At 38.9% G+C, this 27,169-nt stretch overlaps 1 protein-coding gene across 1 annotated transcript in view; it reads left to right on the top strand.

Moving 5' to 3' along the window:
• The first annotated feature begins 3,460 nt into the window (after positions 1-3,460).
• LOC125231000 (GTP-binding protein rho1-like) overlaps positions 3,461-27,169 on the top strand; it is a 287,467-nt gene continuing 263,758 nt past the window's right edge. The window contains exon 1 of the mRNA XM_048136325.1: positions 3,461-3,608. The gene's annotated coding sequence lies outside the window, so the exon portion shown is untranslated. The remainder of the gene's footprint in view (positions 3,609-27,169) is intronic.

The following is a 27,169-nucleotide window of genomic DNA, read 5'->3' as shown; positions in this document are numbered from 1 at the left end:
TTTTTCGGGTTGATGTTTTTTCTGTAGGTAGGTACCTACTGTACTAAAGTTAATGACATTTTGCTACCAAATAGTACTTACCAATATTTATGCCAGATTTGTTCGAGGTCTATCAGTTATTCCGTTCCGCTCTCCGCTAAAAGTGCCGCCCACCCCTGTCGCCGTTTATTAAATTAGGATATTTTGTTTTAAATTATACATTTTATCTTTAGTTGTGACATTTAGAGTCATTTGCACCTCTAAAGTAATTTTAGACTTTTTTTTTGTATTTGTACTTTTTATATTTAGTGTAGTTCTTGGTTGTAATTCGACATTTAGAGATCTTCTACATCTCTAATTAATTGTATAGAGTTAACTTTAGTTAGAACTTAGAATTAGTATAATATATAATAGTATCAATTGTAATTTCAACTCAATTTTAGATATTTTCTAAATATGTACATGTGACGTGTAAAAGTGCCCCTGTGGCCTATTTGCTGAATAAATTATTTTGATTTTTTTGATTTTTGCCGTCTGTCAAAAACGCGGTCGATCTGTCATATGTCACTCATACAAGCATAGTACGCGTTCACCTACTCGAGCTTAGACTGTGTGTTTGGAACGCGCCTCTTCCATATATTTGATCGCCAGTGTCCGAGGTATGCTGATACTGAGTGGGCGCCTTTAGAGCATAACTAAAGTACTATCAGCTGCAAAAGTGCATGGCGAATTTATCAATAAATTCATTCATAGTTTCTCCATGCTCTACATATTGACTATTAGTGCATAAACAGGTAGAAGTATAATACTTACCTGAGTTACCTGTCTATAAGTTCTAAGTAGTAATGTTTTGCAAGAGTTGATAATGGTTCTCAAGTTACCATACTTACTCCTATAATACCTACTTGTAAATACGAACGAGGTAAACAATAGATCTATTGTTGAGGTAGTTTCTTATTCAAATGATGCATTTATAAATAAATCACGCAAGTGAAGTTAACAGTCTGCGACTGACTGACTTTTCTTTGACTGTTATGTAACTTTTTTTATTAATTGAAAATGTGTAAGACAACAAGACAAGTATTTTAAAATCCAGATTTGATCAACAAGGATTCATATTCAAATTTCGCCAAGTGAACGAAGAGTCGGACGAAAATTATCACAATGATCTTAGCACCGCAATTTTGCTTATGAAACCATTATCAAAACTACACTGTTTGTAGTTAGTAGAGTTCGGATATCTCGTATCTAATCCGCTTGCAGTATTTATTACACTATCGCGCAATTGACCTACATTTTAATTTATTAAGTATACTTAGTGTTGATAACAAGCTAGATGACTAGTTTTTGGTATCAGTCGATGCCTGGGGCTACCAGAAATAAGTTACGCTTTTCACACATTATTTTTGAATCAATGTTTTCTGTAATAGGTAAATAGGCTACTTGCCTCCTAGTCAAATCAGCTTCTTTTTAAGAACTGTCAAAACAAATTTGAACGACTCGCTAATATGGAATTTATATGAAATCGAATTGTGTGACGTCACGGTCAGTCATCTCGGTTATTTAGGCCGGCAACGCCTACAAAGACTACAGACGGTTATTTACACCCGAAAAATTACTATTAAAATGGAGGGTTAACCCGAGGTTAATCCAATTTGACAGTTGACAGCCCACTAACCAGGTGGTGCAAGTGGCCCTTACATTTCATTTTCATGATGTCAAAAAAATGTCAATAAATGGTAGAGCTTAAGGTACTTGAAATATGGGTACTTGATTATGTAGGTAAGTACTTAAATATCAGATTAAAGTCAAATCAATATCAAATCAAGATTAAGTTCTGAAGCTCCGATAGCTAGTGAGAAAATAACGAGTTAGGCCTATCATTAATATCGAAGTAATGATAGCATTGTCATTCTTTCCCAGACCCATTAAAAGAAGATTCCAGAGCTTTAAAATAATGAATAGCCCATTTGTTCCCGAGGGACAACATTGGTAGGGATGTGCCGCGGTAATATTCCTGCCGGCGTATCATGCTTCCAATTTTATCACTTGTCCACGTGGATAAGACAACTGTCACTCTCACACTGACATACTTGCCAAAGCGTGACGGATGCTTTATCCACGTGGATAAGTGATAAAATTGGAATCATAATACGCCGGCAGCAGGAGAACGATTCATATTATTCATATTAAACATTTGTTACGACTGGCATGGACCTTTGGATTTTGTTTTGACACGACCTTTATGACACAAATAGGAATATTTGAAGCCTTACCAGAAATATGTGACTAATTAAGCCCCATGTTGCGGTATTTCATTGAAACTATTTTCTTCGCACTATATTGAACTGTCACCGCATAGATCAGAATAACATCGCCTCTTGACAATAGTCATATACAGGGCTCGTAACCTTCATGCCGATGACATAAATTTGACGTCACGCTGCATATAGGATGATTCAAGATTTTTATTTAATAATTAATCATTATTCATCAATTATTGTAATCATGACTTCAAAACTAATCTATTGATACGTGAAATAATTAATACCTACCTGATACGTGAAAAGTAAACGAAATTTACTTAACTGTCTACCTGCCCTATCGTTTTTTTTTGCAAAGAGGTCTTAGGGCTCTGCCACGTGTAGCGTTTCGCGAGGCGTCAGGCTTCATTGCCATACAGTTGGCCCGAAGTTAATACGCTCACGAGACGCTAGATGTGTGTGTGTGTGTGTGGGTGAGGGGTCTTAAATTTTTGGCCTCACTGGCAACAATGCAGCTGATAGTAATGTAGAAATACAATAATAGTGTTGCAATAATGCGCTGCGCCTGGGTCGACACTTGAACGGTACCATTGCTAGTGCATTTTCTCTCGGAAGATACACATTATTGACAGAAATTCGAAATGAAACTTTAATGGTCGGTTCAGTCAGAAATCCTCAGGAATATTCCTGATTCCTGGGAAAGGCGCATCACTACAACGGAACAATGCACTATTGTCAAGATGCGCTTTTGCAAAGTGAATATAAAAATTTCACAGTTCAATCATCTAAATGTCCAAACAACCATCCCTTTCCCACTCGCCTATTAATAAATCTTCTCTCCCTCTCTCCTAGACGCAGTGATATCGACGCAGCCTTATCAGAAACCACTACCAACCGAGTTTCTACGTTAATAATGCAACTTAAGGTTTATTTTGTAATGGAGTGCGAAGAGGTTTACATACCTGAATGACCGTAGGTCTGGGATTCGAGAATGGACCGCTCACGTTCATACAAAGCACAGATCTTATTCTAATCGCTTGCATAATTCAAATCTCATTAGTGCCTATCGTAAACTGTGCTAATATTGCGCGTAGATACTATGGATCTCACGGTTTTTGTTATAATGGTTAATTGTAGCTAGTGTTCTGTAAGCGTTTGTAATATCTGCCGAAGGCGCGCCAATCAGCCAATCAGCAAGTCAGTATCGCTCAGAGCTCCGACGGGAGTAGATGTGTTGTCGAATTCTTGAACGTTCTTCTCGCGTGTTTTTAAATTCGCGAGTGTTTCTGGATTACATACTTTGATTTTACTAAGTGAAGTTTCTGTTATGTGTTCAGTTTAGTGTGTGTTGGATTGTTTTTTAAGGTGAGTTAACTAGTTTTTTTTTAAATGGGAACGGATGGAATGCTAGCCGGTTTGCCGGACACCGTGGGACCGTTGGCAATCTCACGTTTGTTTGACAAGTGTTTTTGTCGTATCAAGTGCAAATCGGACTGGAATTGTTTTCAATATTACTTTTAAATACCTACATGCACTCTAGATGCTGGCCTGTCATATTTTTTTTGTTTTTAAAATATCAGGGACTACCGTCACTAAAAAAATAATTTTAATGAAATTTAATGTTTACAGTTTATGCAATCATGCATTTAGAATCAAAAATGATCAAATTACTGTCGGTACCTTTTTTTAATACTTAAGTAATACATTCTTGTTGGACTCAATTTTTTAAAATAGGTAATGTTAAAATACTCTAGGTACTTGTACCTATGTAAAGTCACAAAAACAACTTGACCTAGTGAAGTATTTTGCAATTTGCAATTATTTACGATTGGCCTGCCATTTTAGCATTCCTTTAGTAAATAGTGTAAATACATATAATAATATACACAATATACACATGTATGAGTATTTGTATGGTCAGCGTGAGTCATTCATTGACAACATGTGGTCTATTGTGCAACGATTAAAATGTTTCTTATCTGAGTTCGTAGTTTAATGATAACGTGGGTAGAACATAATTAAGTGTGTATTTGTTTAATATTATATAATAGTGTTATCTTGTTTATTTTTAATTTAAATGCTTTGTTTTATAGTTTAGACTTATTAGGGTAGTTGTAAATAGGTTTTAAAATCGGGACTTAATCGCGTATGACTACATATTAAACTGACCTCCAACCACAGAGAACCTTGTGCCTCCAAGTCAACGTTTCAGGGACGGCGTTGTCCCCGTGGTCTCGGAGAAGACTCAGATCTCAGATGAGAGATGGAAGATGGAGAGATGGGGGATGTAGTCATACGCAATTAAGTCCCGATTTTAAAAATAATTAATGGTCTTATTAGTTATCAGTAATGGTTTTTTGAAATTACCCAAGTGATAACGTTATCAAGCGGTTAATTTCAAGATAAGAGTATTTAGTATTGTCATTAGGTTTGCTTCGATATCTATCATAAAAAGTAATGTCTTTATTGGTGTAAAGGGTGAATTTCATACTGATTTTTAACCCCCGACGCAAAAACGACGGGCTGTTATAAGTTTGACGTGCTATCTGTTTGTCTGTCGGTCTGTCTGTCTGTCTGTGTGTGTGTCTGTGGCATCGCGGCATCGTAGCTCCCGAGCGGATGAACCGATTTAGATTTAGTTTTTTTTTGTTTGAAAGCTGAGTTAGTCGGGAGTGTTCTTAGCCACGTATCATGAAAATCGGTCCACTATCTCGGGGGTAAAATATATAAATAAAATTTTAATTTTGTGGTTAGGTTATTACTGCAGTTCTGATGCAGATGCAGTGGAAAAACAGATAATGTCCATCTTCTTGTATATATTAAAAAAAAAAACTGAACGTGCTCGTAATGAACGTAACATTATTTATGAGATCGGCAAACGAGCAAACGGATCGCCTAATGGTAAGCGATTGTCGCCGCCTATGGAGGCCTTCGGGTGTCCATCACCAGAAGGGGTGTAGATTCGTTACAAGACGGGGAGGACGGGACAACGCTCTTTTCTTCAATCAATCAATCAATCAATCAAATATATTTATTTCGTCATCACAGGTAACAATTAGGTGACAATATGTTATATTATTTATATCAGCCATGATGAGCCGTGTAGGCGTACGAAATATAATTTGGCAATATATTTACAAAGCAGATCGTAAAATAATTACCTTATACTAAATACATTTACATAAAACGAGTATTTACATTAAATAATTTCTTAAAGGTCATGTGACTATTGGTAGTGTTGAGGTCTGCCAACCATCTAAGTTAGAACTTAGAAGGCGACGAATCTTTAATTACTCAGCCAACTATTTAATTCGTTAATTCTTGGTCTTGATCAAGCTTCCCACGTCAATTAGTGAAGGTGGTTTTGACGGCGAATTGCCAGTGAAAGGCCATTGTGGCTTGGTCAGTCTACAAATTATAATTATCTACAGTCAACCAATTGGAACCCTAGGCCACTCTACAACCATGTCAAAATGACAAGCAGTAAGAGATTCCTTACAATATCACTATCACTACATCACTATCACTACATAGTATAAAACAAAGTCGCTTTCTCTGTCCCTATGTCCCTATGTATGCTTAAATCTTTAAAACTACGCAACGGATTTTGATGCGGTTTTTTTTTAATAGATAGAGTGATTCTAGAGGAAGGTTTACATGTAGGTATAGTACCCGTGCGAAGCCGGTGCGGGTCGCTAGTAATTTATAACGTGACTATGACATAGTTCTACAGGGTTCCAATTGGTTGACTGTACCTATTCTTAACTACGTAACTATTTTGTTCCATTCCATACAATAAACCATTTTTAACCCTCGACGCAAAATCGACGATGTTATATATTTGAAATGTCTGTCTGTCTAACTGTCTGTCTGTGTGTGTGCCAATTTAGATTTAGTTTTTTTTTTGAAACCTGAGTTAGTCGGGAGTGTTCTTAGCCATGTTTCATGAAAATTGCTTTACTATGTCGGGGGTTTTTGTGGTTATGTTATTAGAGGACCTAAGGGTTTTTGTTGTATTTCAAACACGAACAGTGATGAGCCAAATATCAACATTGGTAATCAAATGGAGTATCATAATGAAATATGTACCTTAAAATATCCAAAACGATTTTGATTTTTCCAATTTAAATACCCGATAGTGGCAATTGGGCATAGAGCTGACATTTTCAATTAAATTCATAGATTTCTTTATCACTTTTGAATTTGAAAAAAGAAGATACCGTAGCTTTATGTTCCATGTCACAAGGTTTCCCGACTCTGTTATCACGTTTTTCAAGCAGGGTTCGAAAATATCCGATATTTATAATAAATATCAAAATATCGGATATTTATGATATATATCGGATATATATCAACTTTGATATATATCCATTTTGTATGGAAGGCATTTCAATTTTTTGTTGCGTTATTTATGAATACTACTTTAGATAAGGAAAAATGCAAAAAAAACATAAAATTTTGTATAAAAACAGTAACAAACACAAAAAACTAGTTTTTTAACAATGTTACATTTTTCAAAACTATTTTTGTATTGAAATATTTATTTAAAAAAAGATATATATCGGATATTTATATCCATTGATATATATCATCGAACCTAGCTGGATATATATATTTTCAAAAACTGTCAACGTCAAAGTCAAGATTGTTTATCTTCCTGAAAATATTTATATTTTAAACCAAATTATTGATGCAAATATAACTTTGTTACCTCAAAACGTTTGAAAAGTGGAATTTACAGAGCCAATATTGTGGACGAAAATTTAGCGGGCGTCTCGAGGAAAATTTTGATGATGAGATAAAAGTGACGCATCCGTTGAACCACGTCTAGTTTACGTGAATTAGCCCGACTGGTTGTGACTTGTGACCAGTGATATACCTACGCAAACCTCACGAATTTGCAGCCCAACGGATTAGGCCTCAAAAAAATGCCCTGGGAAGCCGGCATAAGGCAGCTTCCATTCGCTCCCACGAACTGGAATTTCGACCTCACCACGCTGCGCAACGCCTTTGAAATGCATGAATGATCCTCTTCAGGCTGAACAAAATCATAATATATAATAGTTTTATTTTCTTTTACCTACTTATTTACTTTTTAAGTTTTTAGTTTATTACTTGTCTTTTAAGTTAAGTTCTGTATTGTAGATGCCCTCGCAAGCCTTTCCTGCCCTACAGGAACTATTGCATCGTCAGAGAATCTTCTTCGTTGCCCGGAATGTTCGAAACCAAATTATTTTAAAGGCACTAGGGGTCTTAACATACATATTACCAAAATACACCGAAGATGCGATACTCAGCCGTCAACAAGTACTACACCGCCCCAGCCCTGCGTACGGACACCTCCATCTATATCAGACCACACCGTATCGGACGTTCACGTACCTTTCCATGAACTACTGAGTGATCTCAAAAGTTCACGCCCAGTATTAAAGCGGATACCACGCGGTGCCAGAGTATCAGTGTGCAAATCATTGAGCCTGATAATTAAAGCAATCCTGTCAAATAACTCCGTCGCCAATTGGGAAAATTTTCTTTCATTTTCTTTTAAGGTCCTCCACATAAATTCAGACAAAAATTCAAAATCTCTGACAAAAAAAATTAAAGACAACTGTTTCAGCGATATTTCACTTCAACCCTCTTCCGGAAATTTTAGGAACAACAACAACAATTTGTTTAAAACAGTCGAGACCAAAATTTCTGATGGCGACATAAAAGGCGCAGCCCGCTTGCTTTTTTCCGACGATGCAATAGCTCCCTATAGTTATAACTCTGAAACACTCACAGCTTTACATAGTAAGCACCCACCTCCAGCTACAGACCTTCGCCTGCCCGATCCCCCATTACCTGCTGATCTGAATCTCGTTGCTACCCCACAGGATGTCCTTGGAGCCGTAATGTCTTTCCCCAATGGCTCTGCTGGAGGTCTGGATGGTCTGACACCTCAGCACCTGAAAGACCTCCTATGCAGCGGCTGTGGGGAAACGGGGGACACGTTGTTAAAGGATCTGACGGCCCTGATTAATGTCATGCTGGCCGGTCAGGTCCCGGACGGCATTAGGGATATCCTGTACGGAGCCAACCTATGTGCTTTAAAAAAAAAAGATGGTGGTATCCGCCCCATAGCGGTTGGTACCACACTCCGACGCCTAGCCGCCAAGATCGCTTGCCGCTCCATCCTTTTGGAGCTTACCCCAGAACTTCAACCTATCCAACTGGGGTTCGGCTCCAAAAGCGGATGTGAAGCCGCGGTTCACTCCGTAAGAACATTCCTTGAGCAAAATGCAGGCGAAGTTCTGCTGAAGGTGGATGTTTGCAACGCGTTCAATTCCGTAGATAAAGGCGCCTTGTTGGCTCAATTAAAAAATAAAACCCCTTTGATATACAAATTTCTTTGGCAGTGTTATAGTTCTCCCTCCAAATTATTATATAAAAGTAACGTTCTGGCTTCATCCGTAGGATGCCAACAAGGCGACCCGCTCGGTCCAGCAATTTTCAGCCTCGCCATACATCCCATCATCAAAGAACTAAATTCAAAATTAAACGTGTGGTATTTAGACGACGGGACTCTCGGTGGTGAAGCGAACTGCGTCCTGGAAGATTTAAAAAAAATTATCATTGACATGAATACTATTGGCCATTCACTAAATTTTTGAAGTGCGAACTTTTTATCACAGACTCCTGCCCGGACAAGAATAACACTATCGACCTTTTTACACAACTAGCTCCGGGTATCAAAATTATAAACAAAGAGTCGCTTCACCTCCTTGGTTGCTCCATTTTGGACCAATCCTTTGAAACCTTTATTGACTCTAAAATTCAAAATTTTAAAACAACATCACACCGTTTGGCCAAAATTAATATTCATTCAGCCTATTCAATTATTAAGCACTGCCTTTTCGTCCCAAAATTTACGTACATACTCCGCGGAACTCATCTTTGGAAATACCCAACTTTGGTATCAAAATTAGATATGTTAGTCATTGAAACAATCACCTCCATCTTCAATATCCATTTTGACGACAGAACTTGGACCCAGGCTAGCCTGCCTATTAGGTTTGGCGGCCTGGGTATCCGCAAAATTTCTTGTGTTGCTCTACCTGCGTTCTTGTCCTCGGTGCATGGTGCTCAAAGCCTTATAGGTAAAATATTAGAGCCTTCAATTGGTTCTTTAGAAGCCGCACACTGCTCCGAGGCCAAGAACGTTTGGTCCATAACCTGTCCAAACACGGACCCGCCTGCCAATCTCTGTTCGCAGAGGCAATGGGACGAGCCGCTCTGTCGACTAGTACGGGAAAACCTTTTAAATACGTCAACTAGTTCGACAGACCGAGCTCGTCTCCTTGCGACTGCGGAGTGGGAGTCGGGTCTGTGGCTACAGGCCTTACCATCACCAAACATTGGGACTCTGCTGGATAACACCACCTTTTGCCTAGCAGCTAGCTTGCGTTTGGGGGCATCAACAAACCAGCCTCATCGCTGTCAATGCGGTACCATGGTGGACACATTGGGTCACCATGGCCTCTCATGCGCCCGAAGCGCTGGAAGGATCCCGCGCCACGCCAGTATCAATGATGTTATCCGTCGGGCCCTTGTCAGCGCGAAACTGCCAGCAGTCCTGGAGCCCACCGGCCTGGCTAGGGACGACGGCAAGAGGCCTGACGGTATGACACTGGTGCCTTGGAGCATGGGTCGGACGTTAGTTTGGGACGCTACTTGTGTTGATACACTGGCGCCGTCCCATGTTCCGGTCACCAGCGTTGCTGCTGGCGCTGCGGTATCCGCAGCCGAAAGCATCAAACGCCGCAAATATGCCACCCTAGGAACTAGCTACATATTTGCGGCGTTTGGCGTTGAGACCTTGGGGCCATGGGGGCCCAGTGCCCGTCATTTGTACAAGGATTTGTCGTCTCGCCTGATAGAGACCTCAGGCGACCAGAGGGCTGGCCAGTATTTCGCGCAACGTATAAGTATCGCTATACAGCGTGGAAATGCTGCCAGCCTTCTGGGTACCTTGCCCATTGACGGCGATTTAGGTCAAATTTTTTATTTATAAGTAGGTTAGGTATTTAGTTTTAAGTAGATTTATTATGTTTTTTATTTGTTTTATTCATTTATGCAATAAAGATTCCACCTTTCAATTTTAAAATTACAAAAATGTTATGTGTAGGTACTAATCCGATATTATATCGGATATATATCTTGATATATATATTATCCATTGATATATATCCTCGAACCCTGTTTTCAAGTGAAACATTGCTTGATATTCACTCAATCCATTTCCAAAGTCACACGGATGCTTAGTTAGGTACAAATATGATTTCAATGTTCATGTTAGATGTTATATTTAAAGATACACCTATGTCAATTTGTATGTAGAATACCAACTCATACCTCATGCGCTCAAGTTTATAAATACATTAATGTTTGATATAGTAACCCATGCAATATGCAACTGTTTTGAGATCGTTCGGAATTACCAAGCAAACATACATTTTGCATCACGTACGCACGCCACAGACTAAAATAGTTCAAATTAGCTTACTCATTCATTCAACACGTGTGTGTTTTGTTTACACATGTTCCGACAATTTCCTTGTGTCCTCCTTTTGAACATGTCTATTCTATATTCTATTTAACAAATTTAGTTCATGAACTAATTGCAAAACAAACAAGCACATTTTGCCACCTCAGATCAAATGATGGCTTGAATTTTTAATTTATTTACATCACCACATAATCGAAAGGGATAATGCCATACTTTCGTTAGGGACTAGGGACATGATGTGTCCCTAATTATTTTTAGGGTCCCGTACCTCAAAAAGACGAAACGGAGACCTTATAGGATCACTCGTGCGTCCGTCTGTTACAGCCCATTTTTTTGACCCCCGACGCAAAAACGACGGGGTGTTATAAGTTTGACGTGTCTGTCTGTGTGTGTGTCTGTCTGTAGCATCGTAGCTCCCGAACAGATGAACGATTTAGATTTAGTTTTTTTTTGTCTGAAAGCTGAGTTAGTCGGGAGTGTTCTTAGCCATGTTTCATGAAAATCGGTCCACTATGTCGCGGTCGGGGGTTTTTTTCAAAATTTTAATGTTGTGGTTAGGTTATTTAAGATTATTTTCCGTGTTTAGTACTATTATTTGTTTTGTGGCAAAATAAAGATATCCCCATTGTTTACTAAGTTACATCCCTAACCTAACATAACATCCGGCAAATCAAATATTTGGCATCCTTATCGCGGGTGAGAATAATATTTGTTTGGACGGTTATGTCACCTCACTACTGAAAGAAACCCGTGTATGTGACGTTCGTATTTCGACTGCAGCAGCATTGCAGGAATATACAGCGTGTGTATTCCATATGGGCGAATATCTTAACGATTAGTATCGGACCTAAGGAGCCTAACTACATTTTTTTTTAATAGATGAGATTTTTTCTTCATCATAATAATTCAGCACGCAATGTACCTATTATTTCCGCATCAGTTAGTGTACCTACCTAAACGTCATTACGACATGACATTTATGTCATAATCATAATCAAATTAAGTTGTACGGCGTAGGTACATTGTTGCTTGGCCAGATTTAAAAAAATAATTACTCTAATCAATAACACTTTTTAACAAAATAATTATCCTTTAATGATTCGTATGATCAGATATTATAACTGGATACAGTATTCGCCCGTATGGAATCTACATGCTGTATTAGGTAGTGCCGAATGCAGTGAAACAGAAATGTCAGAATTTCTTGGAGTAGCATCATTACTACATTGTATCATATTATAACAACTGCCAGAATCGACGAGTATGTATACTATATATTTAAATACTTATGTATAGTCAAGCCTATATCCCGGAAGGTTAGGCAGAAATCACCGAATGCCGGTTGCTACAACCCTGACCTAGACCTAGCAGGCCGTCCCTATCGCACTATTTGTAAGTGCGATAGGGACGGCCTGATATTTTATCGTCTATCGCGCGACCATGCTTCCCGTGCTGATATCAGCTTCTAGGCTTGTGTAGTACATGTACTAATTAGTACAAAAGACACGATTCCCTGCACTGTACTAGACCGAACTACTCCCAAATGATTCTGATCGGGTAAAGTAAAGGTCCGTACTAAGAGGCAGCAGTCTGAATTCGAAATCCATCTTTACTCCATTTTATTTCGCCTAGACTCTAGAGCATGTTGACAAGATTCACGACACGACTCGACGTTATGTACCGTTTATATGTAGGTATGTATATTATGTATGTGCTAGTTCCTAATCTGTTTAGGACCCTAGTTGGGACCGGACGTGGTTTGCTTATGTTTACTCTTCTTTGCTTAGAATAGAGTGAACAAGCTATTTCACTAGAATGCAATACAAATACTATACTCGTTTCAGTACAGATGGTGTTTTTTTACGCACTAGTGCGAGAAGTAGTTCATATGCCAGGTCGAAACTTCAAAGGTCCATCTGTACTGAAAAACGTCGTACGATACACGTGCGAAAAGGAAATTCGTAACTCGTGTCGATTTAAAACACTCTTCGGTCGTGTTTTAATTTTATCGCCACTCGTTTCGAGCTTTTTTTTTACGCACTTGTAATATACAATTTCAGTACAGATGGTGTACTTGTATCGTAATGTACTATTTCATCACATTCCCACAGTAAATGTGCAATTGCGCCCAGGCGGACCGAGAGTTAGAAAAAAAATCTCCCAAGTGAGTTTTGAAATTCCAAGTATTATTATGTAATATATTAACATTTTTTATCGTTTTTCATATTTTTTGTTGCGAGTGTGATCAAATACATTGTGTAACTCGAGGCGTAAGAAAATTGCAAACTCGAGTCTTTAAACCGCACCGACGAGTTGTCGCGAATTAACTTACTCTCGTTTGCATAATTCAACTTCCGCCTCTCATTGCACAATATATTAATTAGGGTTCCGTCTTTTATCGTAGGGAATCTTAAAAACTATAAATAGCTATCGTAGATCTTTCTTAATCCAAAATTCAATGTCCTTATTCTTAATCCAGGGTTGGATAACAGACAGATTGTCATTAGTCCTGCAAATTAGGTAAATGATAAATATACCTACTATTAGCAACATAATCCCCATGTGTACTCTTTATGTCGTTAAGATAAGGTTGATTTTGACCCATTTGGACAGTTCGCTATTCGCTATGTCAACGGAGGATAACTAAGATTAATAGTACAGTCAAGTTCATAAATATGTGTACATTTCTCCACCTTAATTCGTTACAATAAGGTGAAGAAATCTACACATATTTATGAACCCGACTACAGCCTTTGCTAACAGAGCCTTTGTCAAATGATGTCACATTTCCTCATAGGTGAGTAATATTAAGTACCATAGGTGAGTAGTGCGGATAAGGAATATATAATTATGCAGTTGTAGTAACTAAAACCAGAAAAATTGTTGTTCTTGGCATTTTAATCTAAGGTCTAAACTAGTCTATTAAGATTAGTAAGAAAATAATGTTTACTATGTGCGAAGACTGACTGCAAGCTCGTTGGTCGGTTTTGTTCTTACTTTTGTATTACGCCGTGGCTTGCGTGGGCGACGGTCGCGCGATGGTCGCGCGACGGCGATGCGACGCATACGAAATCAAACCTTATTGATATGGAAGTATGAGACGCGACGGCGACACGGCCCACGCAAGACACGGCGTTACGCTATGGTATTACAGATGTAAAAACAAGAAAGCGAGATACTGACATTGTTAGTTCAATGACGGCGCGAAAATAATCATGCGAATGCGAATCACAAACTACATATACACAGACTATGTCATCCCGTATCCCGTCCCGTACACAAAAATACGGCCGTCTCGTCGGAACGAAACTTTATTTATTCCAGCGAAAATCGTCAAACGTCACTCATAGTAACGCCGTGCCTTGCGTGGGCGATGGTCGCGCGATGGTCGCGCGACGGCGATGCGACGCATAAGAAAACAAACCTTATCGATATGGAAGTAGACGATGCGATGAGACGCGACGGCGACGGTCGCGCGATGGTCGCGCGACGGCGATGCGACGCATACGAGCATAAATCGCCAATCTAACAGTTAGTCTCGGGAAAAAATCTTAAAAATAGTTTAAAAGGAAAGTGACGTTACATAGCTGATTCAGAGCTGCCACTATAACCAAAAAAATCTTCCGGTTGGGATGTCACCTGAGTTTGACTGTGACACTTATCAGTCTTATATTATATTATCACCGCTCGTAGATAGTTCGTAGTTATTCAATATTTGTTGACAGTGACACTTTACAGTCAGACATCTTGGACTGTTTAAGCTGACTGTTAAAACTTTTGTTTTAGGAATAATTTTGTCGTGAGCCTGTGTGGTGACGGGTTAAGAATTTCACCACCCCCTTTCTCCCCGTGGGTGTCGTAGAAGGCGACTATGGGATATGGGTTAAATTGTGGCGTAGGCGAGAGGCTGGCAACCTGTCACTGCAATGTCACAGTTTCGTTTTCTTTCAACCCTTTGTTTGCCAAGAGTGGCACTGAAGCTTTAGTAGTTTCATGTGCTCTGCTTACCCCTTTATGGGATACAGGCGTGATTGTATGCTGTTGTTTTGTCGTTTTGACATCATTTAGTTGATTCTTGACGTTTGTAACTTACGCCCTTTCTGCTCGAAGTAGTAATAAAAATGGGTTTTCGCATTAAAATAGCAGTTTTTTGGAAAAATAAAAAATACGTGAAACTTAATATTGTTCACTCGCCGCCTTATTTAAGCTTTTAATTCCTTAGTTAATACCAACCTTACCTTACCTTAACCTTACCTTAGTAACCTGCCAAAATCGGGCTATTTTTATCAAACATTTCCTTCCACGTCGGAAACTTACGTTACCTCTTAAAAGCCTTAAAAGTTTCCTAACAGGCAAATTAAGGTTGATCGCCCATCGATCAGTTACTGACAGCATTCCGCAAAATTTGGGGCTTTGAACCGGATTATCGATAAAACTTTAACAAAGTTCATACAGTCAGCAACACAACTGTGAGTACAAAATGCCAAAAATGTGTATTATTATTATTCAGAGCCTACTGTGTCCCAATGCTGGGCAAAAGCCTCCCCCCTCTTTTTCCAATCTTCTCTGTCTAGTGCTACTTCTGGCCAGCCAATCATAAATGAGTCCGGTTATCCCGCCATCGCCGGTGTGGTCTGCCGGATCCCCGGTTTGACTCGTGGGGCTCCCACTCCGTGGTTATTTCGGCCCACAAGTCGTCAGAACTTTATTGCCTGTAGGTACATTAAGCTGTGTATACATATTATATTCACAGCTGTGTGGTTGACTGTATTTTTGACAAGAATACGGCCTGCTAAACTGCTTGCTTATTTAAGGGCCCTTTTGCTGCAAGTTTCTATCATACAACAAGGTCCAACCGAAAGAGGAAAAAATGCCCTTACAGATGAAACATAGGAAAGCTACATATTATGTAAAACATGAGGCAAGTAAGCAGACGAATGGTAAGCGGTTACAGATTATAAGTATGTATTATAAATAATGAGCTTGACCAGTCTTTTGAGCATTTCAAATATGTATTTAAATTTTTTGTTAAAATTTTGTTACCAACCAACGAAAAACCAACCAATAAAACCTTTAAGATTGAACCACTAGATCGTCTATATCGTGACGGGTTAGGTCTATTCTGTGTCAAATTTTATATAGGAGCATAGGAGTCACAAGGTAATCTCGTCACAGCTTCTATAATCGTCTCGTCCCACCCCGTCCCGTCCCGTTCTGCCTGGTGTCATCCCTTCACAATAATATTTTGACAGCCAATAACTTACAGATTTGGAAATTGCAAACTTAATACCGGCACAAATACAGCACTCGTGAAAATAACAAGAGTTCAAAAGTGTTTCCATAAATCAATCGTATCGACATCGACAGTGCTTCGATATAAGAGATGTAGTCTGCAATATGCATAGTTATTTATGTGACTGGTGCATAATGTTGCATTAAAACACGGGTGTTGTTTTAACCGAAATACGAGTTTTTTGCCTTATTACGTACTTGCATAGTACTCGTAACTTCATCTAGGTACATCCATATAATAAGTTTTCTACAATATGTATGTATGAATAGAATAGAATAGAATAAACGTTTATTCGTGAACACAGGTAAGACAAAATACACATAATAACAACAAGACAGAAAGGAATGAAGTGCCACGAAATGGCCTCATCTCAGCATGTTGCTGGTGACTTCCAGCGCTGATCTTCCGATGAGACCATCAAGTGAGAAAGATTCACGGACGGTAACAGACAGAAGAAATACAAAACACATACAAGAACGTGGTCAAACAGTTAAGAAAGTGAAAACGTTACAAGAAAAATAACAACAGACTGTGATCGACACATAGAATAAAAAACCAAATTAATTAAAAAGAGTCGTACACCAGATCGCGGACGCCGCGTTTTAACGTTTGGTCGAACCATACTATGGGTGTACATTAAAGTGGCAATTGCTAGTTGCAAGTGTTGCAACTAGCGCCAGCGGTGGTTACACTAACTAAAAGACAGGTTTGTCACAACAAGACAATAACAAACGTGATTTTGTGTGTTAATTACTAAATATCAAATGTACGGGTTTACAGGATGGTGAACATTATTAAATAACATCAACGGCAAATAATCATGCTGCAGAAGGAACAAAAAACAAGTGGCAAAGATAAGAAATGAATGTTTAACTATAGGCAGCTCGTGTCAAGTCTCAAGTTTTCTTGGCTAAGTTGGTGGTTTAATAAATACTGCTTGAGCTTGATTTTAAAACTATAAATACTTTGCAGGTTCCTCAAAGGCGGAGGCACATTATTCCAGCAACGCGATGCAGAATAGCGATAACTTCCTCGGAAAGCTGCAGAAGTATGGCGCGGCGTTAACAATTGAATCCCCCAGTTACGGCGTTCGCGAAGTTTGATGATAGAGAGTTTGCTGAAGAGATACGGGGGTGACTTATACTTCAGCACACCAAAGAGCAAGCAAGCCAAGTAAAATTTACGTCGGTGCTTCATTTTAAGGATGTGATGGCTGTTAAGAAAAGGAGTCACGTGTGCTCTCAACGGAATATCGAAACAGAAGCGGGCACAGGCATTTTGGACACGTTGTATGAGTCTCTTTGTTCTTGCAAGAAGTCTAGGTCCAAACACTACATCCATATAATTCAATTTTGATAATACAAGTGACTCAACTAGCTGACAGCGTAGGTTTTCACTTATGTGTATGGCCGAATTTTGTATAGAACCTTAAGTTTATAAAAACAACTTCTGATAGACTCAGCTACATGCTTTTCATATCGCAGTTCACAGTCCATGAGAAGTCCCAAATTACGGGCCTCATATACCCTCTCAACTAGAGTGTTTGACAACATAACATCTTGTGAAATAGTGATACCAGCCACTTGTTGCCGGCTGCCAAATACAAGGTATTTGGTTTTGCTCGGATTAAGCAGTAGACAGTTTTCTGTGGCCCAGGATGCAATAGAGGCTAGATCTTGGTTTAGTTTCACAATAGCACAGTCAATGTCTTCTGGCTTGCATGATATATACACTTGTATGTCGTCTGCATAGATATGGTATTTGCAATGTGTGATGTGCGACCTTACATCTGAAGAGTAGAGTATAAACAGGAGCGGACCGAGCACCGATCCTTGAGGAACTCCCTGGTCACTACAGCCTTTTCAGAAAAAAGTGAGGATCCGTCATTTCCGCATACTTTCACAATTTGTGATCGATTACTTAAATAACTATCAAACCACTTAACAGTATGGTGGTCAAAACCGTAGTAGGTCAGTTTGGAAAGAAGAAGATTTATATTTAAACAATCGAACGCCCTGGAGAAATCGAGGAGGACTAAAAGTGTGCACATACCTTTATCCTGAGCATCCAGGATGTTGTCAGTGACATCAAGTAATGCGGTGACAGTGCTGCGTCCCTTTCGAAAGCCTGACTGGACGTCTGGTAATATATTGTTTTTTTCCAAGTAGGCAGCTAACTGTGAGCCAACTACTTTTTCCATTATTTTAGACATACAAGGTAGTATGCTTATGGGCCTAAGGTCAGTATGTATGTATGTATAGTATAAATTCAGGTGACAGGTAATATCAACTAGTGATTACAGTCGGTTGATATTTGACACGAAACATATGATATGCTGGTTGCTGATCGATGAATGCCATGATTGCAATTTTTTTTTATACTGCGTTGGTGTCAAAGACGCATCACCGTAGTGGTAGCCGTCACCGTAACCTATGGACGCCTGCAACTCAAAGAGTGTCACATGCGCGTTGCCACCCCATTAGAAATTATGATTCTTTCTTTGTAACATCATCATTATCCTTCTTGAGCTACCTGGGCATTCGCCACGGCTCATGTGGACCTGGCTGGGGTCCGCTTGGACAACTAATCCTAAAAGTAACAGATTCTTTTAAATGAAATAGGGATGTTGACATTAATCGCGGATATACATATATTTTCTGAGTTCAATATAATAAAAGCGAATAATTTCCAGAATTCAATATCGCACTCGTGAAAATAACAGAGTTCAAAGTGTTTCCATAAATCAATCGTATCGACAGTACTTCGATATACTGCAATGAACAATCTGCATCAAAGTATTTTATAGGTTTGCTGCACGTAGGTACACTTAGGAACAATCGAATTGGGTTACTTTCCAGTCCAGGTTACAGTCAAAAGCACTTAGCATGTGTGGTGTGGTTTAGCAAAGGATTTTTTTTTATACTACGTCGGTGGCAAACAAGCATACGGTCCGCCTGATGAATGCGGTCACCGCAACCTATGGACGCCTGCAACTCAAGGAGATCCCATTAGGAACATGTACACTCCTTTTTACTGTGTTAAGTACACAGTAAAAAGGACTGTACAAGTTCCAAGGAGGGTTCGGGTTGTCGACGACTCAAAGGACAATAGACGGAACAAATTAGTTCCGTAGGTCCTTCCGTCGCCAGCACACCGCACTCTCGTTGAGCTCTGGCAGCCTTACTCAGCGGCAGGAACACAACACTATGGGTAGGGTCTAGTACTATTTAGCTGCGGTCTTCTGTAATACTTCCCCAGTTGGGCTCTGCTCTAAATTCGAGCGAGATGATAATTATCCGCTGTGCTGTGCCCTACCACACAAAGCGGAATAACATTCGCTATGCCTTAGTAATGTAGAAATTGCAGAACATTCCCAAAAAGCGGAAACATTCTTGAGAATGTTCGCAGTAACATTCCCGCAACATGCAATTTATTATTTAAACAAGAGAATATACTTGAAATAATGTTTAAATGGGCATAATATAAAACTATATGTTATTATAGGTATAATATTGTCTATTACAGTTAGCTATTTTGTTGATAAGTGATAAGTTACCTAAATTCTCACTATAGGTTGCTTAAATTCTCACTATACTTCAGGGAACATTTCGACTTTCAGACTTCACAGTTTTAGTCCTAACTTTTTAAATTAGGTACAGAACTATTATTTCTTGATGCCTGTTTTTGGTCATGCCAATATATGTATATACAAAAAAAAAACAAAAAGATCGCTGTCAGGATCTAACTTGAGAACATCGGCATACGAAGCCAGCGCACTACCACGGGAGCACGGGACTACGTCTTGACTTGCTGAGTTCGACGAAATTATGGTATAAACTACGAAGTTACTAAGTATTCTGATAAATTCTCGTTCTCGAGAACATTCTCAGAAGTTACCGAAAATTCTCATGAGGAATGTTCTGCAACTTTGGAAACTTCTCGACCGTGCATTGCTAGCTATGCCCTACCTCCTGCCGAACCGAATGTTCTAGATTTTGATTAACATGGATTTTCGCAAAGTAACGCCTGATTCCATAGATTACTTACTTAGCTGTTAAATGGTGCACATACTTCGAGAATTCGTGATAGGTACAGACAACCAATTAGATTAGAATCATATGTCACTCTAGAACCCTGTCGTATTGACACCGTGCTTTATTTCCTATAGCGGTCACTTTGACTTTTACTGTGATAGGGTTCTAGTGGCCTAGGATTCAGATTGGTAGACTGTACAGCTGCATCTGTTTGCTTAGGGGCGATGGCATCAAACCGTCTGCCACCGTTAAAGGGGAAGTTTAATAGACGTCTGCTGATGATGATGTGTCTGTCAAATGTGGTTGATGCAATTGGCCCTTAGTGGTTCATTCGTTAGCCGCATAAGTCCTTGACTTTCATAAGAGCATTATGTTAAATTGAAAAATAAAGAATTTCATTTCATTTCAAGCCAGAGGTAGTAGATGAGTTTTTCTATTTCTATGGCATTTATTTCTGGTATCTTTTAGTACAAAGAGATTGACTTGTATTGCTTTTAAATTATAGAAGTAAGTACCTACGTATTCTAATCGTCAATTCTTACGTAGTGCTAAATGCTATTTCCTCTTAATCAAGTTACTGTTTTATTAATGAATGGAACGCAAAGCTTCTCTAAAAAGTTTATCTTTAAAACGGAAGTCAAATACCTAACCACAAAATTAAAATTTTGAAAAAGACCCCGATCGTGACATAGTAGACCGATTTTCATGAAACATGGCTAAGAACACTCCCGACTAACTCCGCTTTCAGATAAAAAAAAAAACGAAATCTAAATCGGTTCATCCGTTCGGGAGCGGACGGACGGACCGACGGACCGACGGACCGACAGACCGACGGACGGACCGACGGACGGACGGACGGACTGACGGACAGATAGACACGTCAAACTTATCCCCATCTTTTTTGCGTCGGGGGTTAAAAATAGTATTTTCCTGTAGCTATTTGTGTTGCTACGGCGACGGTTAATTTTAGGGATTGAAAGGCAATGGCTCAGACACGCGTAAATGATTATAATTAATTTAGTTATTCATTTATTATTAATCTTTGGAATCATTAACTTACGTCGATGAATTCAATCAATTAAAACTCAAAATCTGATTACAATTAAACCGTTCAAATTTAAAAGGAACGAAATTCAATTAATATGTATTCTTAGAATTAATTTTATCTGTAGCAGATAATTTCGTACCTATATTTCTGCGTCAGTTTGAACACTCATAAAGAAAGGCTTTCCAAGTACTGATGAAATAATAAAATCGTTAATTTTCATACCTTGAGATTAGGGATGTCACGAATGTCGCATGTGTCACATTCGCGAATGCGAATGCGAATATTCAGAATGCGAATGTGTGAATGCGAATGCGAATATCGCTGAATTTCATAAAAAACCAAAATAAAAACCAAGCAATCACCAACAACCCGCTAGGTAAAAAAATTAAAATGCTTACTATTGGTCAAAATGCCGAGTACGAACTTCACGCCGTACGAATTTGACCTATCTGCGCATGCGCGAGTCGACAGTCGACAAGTAGCAATTGGAGCGGCCGGCGCGGGCGAGGAACAAGCTGCGACTTGCACACATTCGCATTCGCAAAACATTCGCATCGTTTGAAGCGAATGCGAATGTCAATGCAAATGTTTAAAAGAATGCGAATCATTCGCATATGCGAATGCGAATGCAAATATTCGTAACATCCCTACTTGAGATGTAGGAGTCAAGACAAAGATCCTCTTCCATTGCGCTACTAATGACGTAACCACCAAAATTCAAATTTTGAAAAAACTCCGACATAGTGGACCGATTTTCATGCAACATGGAAATATGAGATAAGAGCACTCCCGACTAATTCAGATTTCAAAAAAAAAAAAATCTAAATCGATTCATCCGTTCGGGAGCTACGATGCCACAGACAGAAACACACACAGACAAACATACAGACAGACACGTCAAACTTATAACACCCCGTCGTTTTTGCGTTGGGGGTTGAAAATTCAAACTCCTGTTTTTACGTTTCATCGATAATGTGTTTGGCCAGGGGGCCGATTTTTGAGTCTCACTGTCACTAAAATACCGGTTGAAAACGGTGAATTGCCTATTATGGTCCAAGAGCTGGCAGGATTTTGGAGTAGGTCCTTGAGGCAACCTGGAAAGGTGCTCAGATGCTTCTCTGATCATAGCCAACATCAGGTCTGCAAGTCTGGCAGCTGGGGAGCGGGGCTTTATCGAGCTATGAATTTTTAAAGATTTAATTTTTTGAGGCCCAAAAAAGGTGTTTGAGGCAACCTGGAATTATTAAAAAGTGAAAATAGAGTTCCTCAGAAGTCGCATAGTATTTATGCCAGATCATTTGGCCGGGTCCTTCACCGTGCCAGAACGGTACAAAGTGGTAAAAAAAAAATTCCAAAAAAGGTTCTTGAGGCAGTCTGTCATTTTTACCAGTGAAAGATGAGGGTCTAAATAGCCATGGAAAAATAATGCCATGACATGAGGTGGGGTCCGTACCCTGCCATTCGATCTTGAAAGTCAATTTTTTAGTTTTTCGTAAATAACTCGTAAACGGTGGCCCACAGCAAAAAAATATGTTAAACAGAAAATATCTACATAAAATTTCCTACAAGAAAGGTTATGTACGTTTTTTCGATAGGATCAATATATAAATGGATAATTTAGTAAGAAAGTTTTTTTTAATCGATTACATGCTCCGTTTTTCGTCAATACCTCGTAAACGGTGGCCCACAGCAAAAAATTATGTTAAACAGAAAATATCTACATACAATTTCCTATAAGAAAGGTTATATAACTTTTTTCGCTAGGATCAATTTTTTAGTTGGAAAGTATTTTTAATTAGATATTTGGGCCGTTTTTTGTTGATAACTCAAAAACGGTGGCTCACAGCCAAAAATAATGTTAGACAGAATTAATCTACATAATATTTCCTACAAGAAAGGTTCTATACGTTTTTTCGCTAGAATCAATATTTTAGTTGGAAAGTATTTTTAAATACATTTCATGGGCAGTTTTTTGTTAATAACTCGAATTCGGTGGCTCACAGCCAAAAATAATGTTAAACAGAATTAATCTACATAATATTTCCCACAAGAAAGGTTCTATAACATTTTTCGCTAGAATCAATATTTTAGTTGGAAAGTATTTTTAAATAGATTACATGGGCCGTTTTTTGTTAATAACTCGAAATCGGTGGCTCACAGCCAAAACTAATGTTACACAAAATTAATCTACATAATATTTCCTACAAGAAGGGTTCTATAACATTTTTCGCTAGAATCAATATTTTAGTTGGAAATTATTTTTAAATAGATTTCATGGGCCGTTTTTTGTTAATAACTCGAAATCGGTGGCTCACAGCCAAAAATAATGTTACACAGAATTAATCTTCATAATATTTCCTACAAGAAAGGTTCTATAATATTTTTCGCTAGGATCAATTTTTTAGTTGGAAAGTATTTTTAAATAGATATTTGAGCCGTTTTTTGTTGATAACTCAAAAACGGTGGCTCACAGCCAAAAATAATGTTAGACAGAATTAATCTACATAATATTTTCTACAAGAAAGGTTCTATAAGATTTTTCGCTAGGATCAATATTTTAGTTATACAATACTTTTAGCCCCAAAGCGTTAAAAAGGGAATGTACAAGTTTCTAATGGGGTGGCAACGCGCATGTGACACTGTTTGAGTTGCAGGCGTCCATAGGTTACGGTGACCGCTTTACATCAGGCGGGCCGTATGCTTGTTTGCCACCGACGTAGTATATAAAAAAAAAATCGTGAATATTTTTTATACTGTTTATCGTCCCATACAACATTTTAATTTCGCGCCATTTTCTATATAATTTATCCTTAGTTTCAAAATCATTGAACATAGTATGACGTTGGTAAGAGAGACCGGCCCCCTAGTAAATCAAGGTCGCGGTATAAAAACAAGGTTTTCCTAGCCGATTAGACATTACACGCGATTTATAAACTAACTAGATTTTCCTGACAGTGCAATAATTAAAAACAAGCAATAGTTATTTGTTATACAAGGGAGCAAAGTTGTATTTTAACCGAGTGTGGAATTGCAACACGAACTAGCGAATGGATTCTAGGGTTAAAATAAAAGAGTCGATATTTCCTACAAGAAAGGTTCTATAAGATTTTTCGCTAGGATCAATATTTTAGTTGGAAAGTATTTTTAAATAGATTTCATGGGCAGTTTTTTGTTAATAACTCGAAATCGGTGGCTCTCAGCTAAAAATAATGTTATACAGAATTAATCTAAATAATATTTCCTACAAGAAAGGTTCTATAACATTTTTCGCTAGAATCAATATTTTAGTTGGAAAGTATTTTTGAATAGATTTCATGGGCCGTTTTTTGTTAATAACTCGAAATCGGTGGCTCACAGCCAAAACTAATGTTTCACAGAATTAATCTTCATAATATTTCCTACAAGAAAGGTTCTTTAATATTTTTCGCTAGGATCAATATTTTAGTTGGAAAGTATTTTTCCAACTTCCCGGACCGCCGGCGAGTCCATCAGGGACGCTCCGGGCCTTAGGCCCTACGCGGAGCTCGGCCTTCGGCCTTCGCTCGGCTCCGAAGCTCTACCGTTGGGCCTTCGGCCCGCCGGTTACGCTTGTTTAAGACACTTTTGTAAGGAAATTGTATGGGAGCACTTTATGCCCGCAGTGAAATTACTTTGATTTGGCCCGGGTGGGAGCCTAAAGGTGAGCCCCGGTCCTGCGGCCCTCCGCGGGGTCGGCCTTCGGCCTCCCACCCTGAAGCTCGCCCTTTGGGCTCGCGAAAATACTTGAAAAAATTATTTTGCCATAACGGCGGCCATCTTGGATTTTCGAAAAATTTTTTTTGACATTTGTATTCTAAGGGCCCATACCTCTCCGCATGCAAAATTTCAGCGCGCTCGGACCAACTTGAAAAAAAAAGTCGGCCATTTTGAATTTTTTTGATGCAACTTTTTTCTACTCGGGCTCCTGTATGACATTTGATCGAGCACCCCCCGGCTATCTCTTACGGTTTAAAAGTTGCCATACAAAAAAAGTGGAATTTTTTTTTCCCATTTGTAGCATTTTTCAAATTTTTTTTATATCATTCTAATCTAGACCCTAGAGATATTCTATGACCAAAATTTGAGCACTCTAGGATAAACTTGAAAAATCGACAAAAAACAAGTCGGCCATTTTGAAAAAAAAAATGGCGGCCTCAAAAACTGCCCAGGGTCCTCTATGACATTTGGTCGAGCACCCCCCCAATATCTCCCCCTGTTTAGCCAGGCCGTCCAACATTTTTTGACCCAAGAGTCGCAGACCAGATTCCATATTTTTCCCACACGTCTCCCCGCTCCCTCTATACAAAGACACTTCGACTGTCGAAATCGGTTTAGCCGTTCTCCAGATATAGGGAGAGGTTAGAAATCAGTGGGGTTGCAGCTATATATAAGACCGTATGCCTGTTTGCCACCCACGGGATCAAGATTTGTTAAGTCGCAGTATACAGCATTTCACGGAACTATCTAGCTACTTATGAAAGCAAGGAGCGCCGGACGATCGAACGCAAGTCCGTTGTCTACGACCTACGAGCGCTCGGCGCAGACTGAGCGGGCCCGTATCAACACAGTGTATTTTATTCGAATTTTAGGTGCTTTAAAAAAATGTCTGTCGACAGAAAGGTATGTCCTATATGTATAATTTTTTTCTTATAAATGTCAACAAGAAGTTCTAGTTTAGGATAATATTATTTAAGAGTTACAATAAATGCAGGAATCCCAGGAAAAATACATAATGTAAACCTCTTTTTATCGAAAAAATGGGGAAGATACGGAAGGTTATTTATTAAATCCACCATTTCAAATAAATCTTAAAATGTCAAACTATGATTACCTCGTACAGCACGGGGAGCATGGTCGCGCGATAGACGATAAAATAGCAGGCCGTCCCTATCGCACTATTTGTAAGTGCGATATCCGGACGGCCTGATATTTTATCGTCTATCGCGCGACCATGCTTCCCGTGCTGGATATAACAAATAGGATTGTGATCATTTATTACCCCAAATAACATATTTAACAGCACAATCACGATTCTAAACGAGTGACCCACTACGAAATTTGAAAACGTCTACCGAAAAAACTGATTTGTTTTAAGTATAAAAAGACATATTTTAAAATATTATATTATGATTAACTAGCTTAAGATATGTTCTTTTAGGAACATTATCAGTTTTTTAATAATCACTTAAATATAGTTTCTTTATAGTTTTGAATAAAAAATGTTACATTTTGCAAAAAACGCTCTTCTTTAGGAATAAGGCCTCTTAACCTTGGTTGATTCCGTTTCGCGCTACTTAGATAGAGGGATGCAGGTGGACGTGCTGTACTTTGATTTAAAAAAAGCCTTTGATCGCGTAGATAAAGACGTACTCTTAAGCAAATTATGCAGCATTGGTTTCTCGCCTAAACTGTTTTGCCTTTTTGCTAGTTATCTACGTGATAGACGGCAATATGTGCAGCACGGATGCTTTGTGTCGAGTGCCTACCCCACCCGTTCCGGGGTCAGTCAGGGCTCTATTCTGGGTCCTCTGCTCTTTGGTGTTATGGTCAATGATCTGGCCTTGGTGCCTAAGCATGCGCAATGCCTACTCTATGCTGACGACCTGAAACTAATTTACAGGGTCCAGGAAGATTCTGACTTACAATCTTTACAAAGTGATATTGATCGGGTTTATGAATTGAGTCTTGTAAACAAACTTCTGAAACTTCAGTTCAATGTTGACAACTGTGCGGTTATTACTTTTTGTAAAGCGCGTAGTCCCCTGTGTAGGCAGTATCTCCTGGGGTGGAAACCCATCGCCCGTGTCACATTGATACGGGACTTGGGGGTTGTTTTAGATTCCCACCTTAACTTTCATGAGCACATGACAATGCTTGCTGCAGACTGTTACCGCAGACTTGGGTTTGTTGTCCGCAACGCCAAAGAATTTGACAATCCCAGGGACATAAAGCTTCTTTATACTGCCCTCATGAGAAGTAAGCTTG

The sequence above is a fragment of the Leguminivora glycinivorella genome, chromosome 11, assembly GCF_023078275.1.
Source record: "Leguminivora glycinivorella isolate SPB_JAAS2020 chromosome 11, LegGlyc_1.1, whole genome shotgun sequence".
NCBI lineage: Eukaryota > Metazoa > Arthropoda > Insecta > Lepidoptera > Tortricidae > Leguminivora > Leguminivora glycinivorella.
The sequence above is the reverse complement of the archived record's forward strand: the minus strand, read 5'-3'. Positions and strand labels throughout refer to the sequence as shown.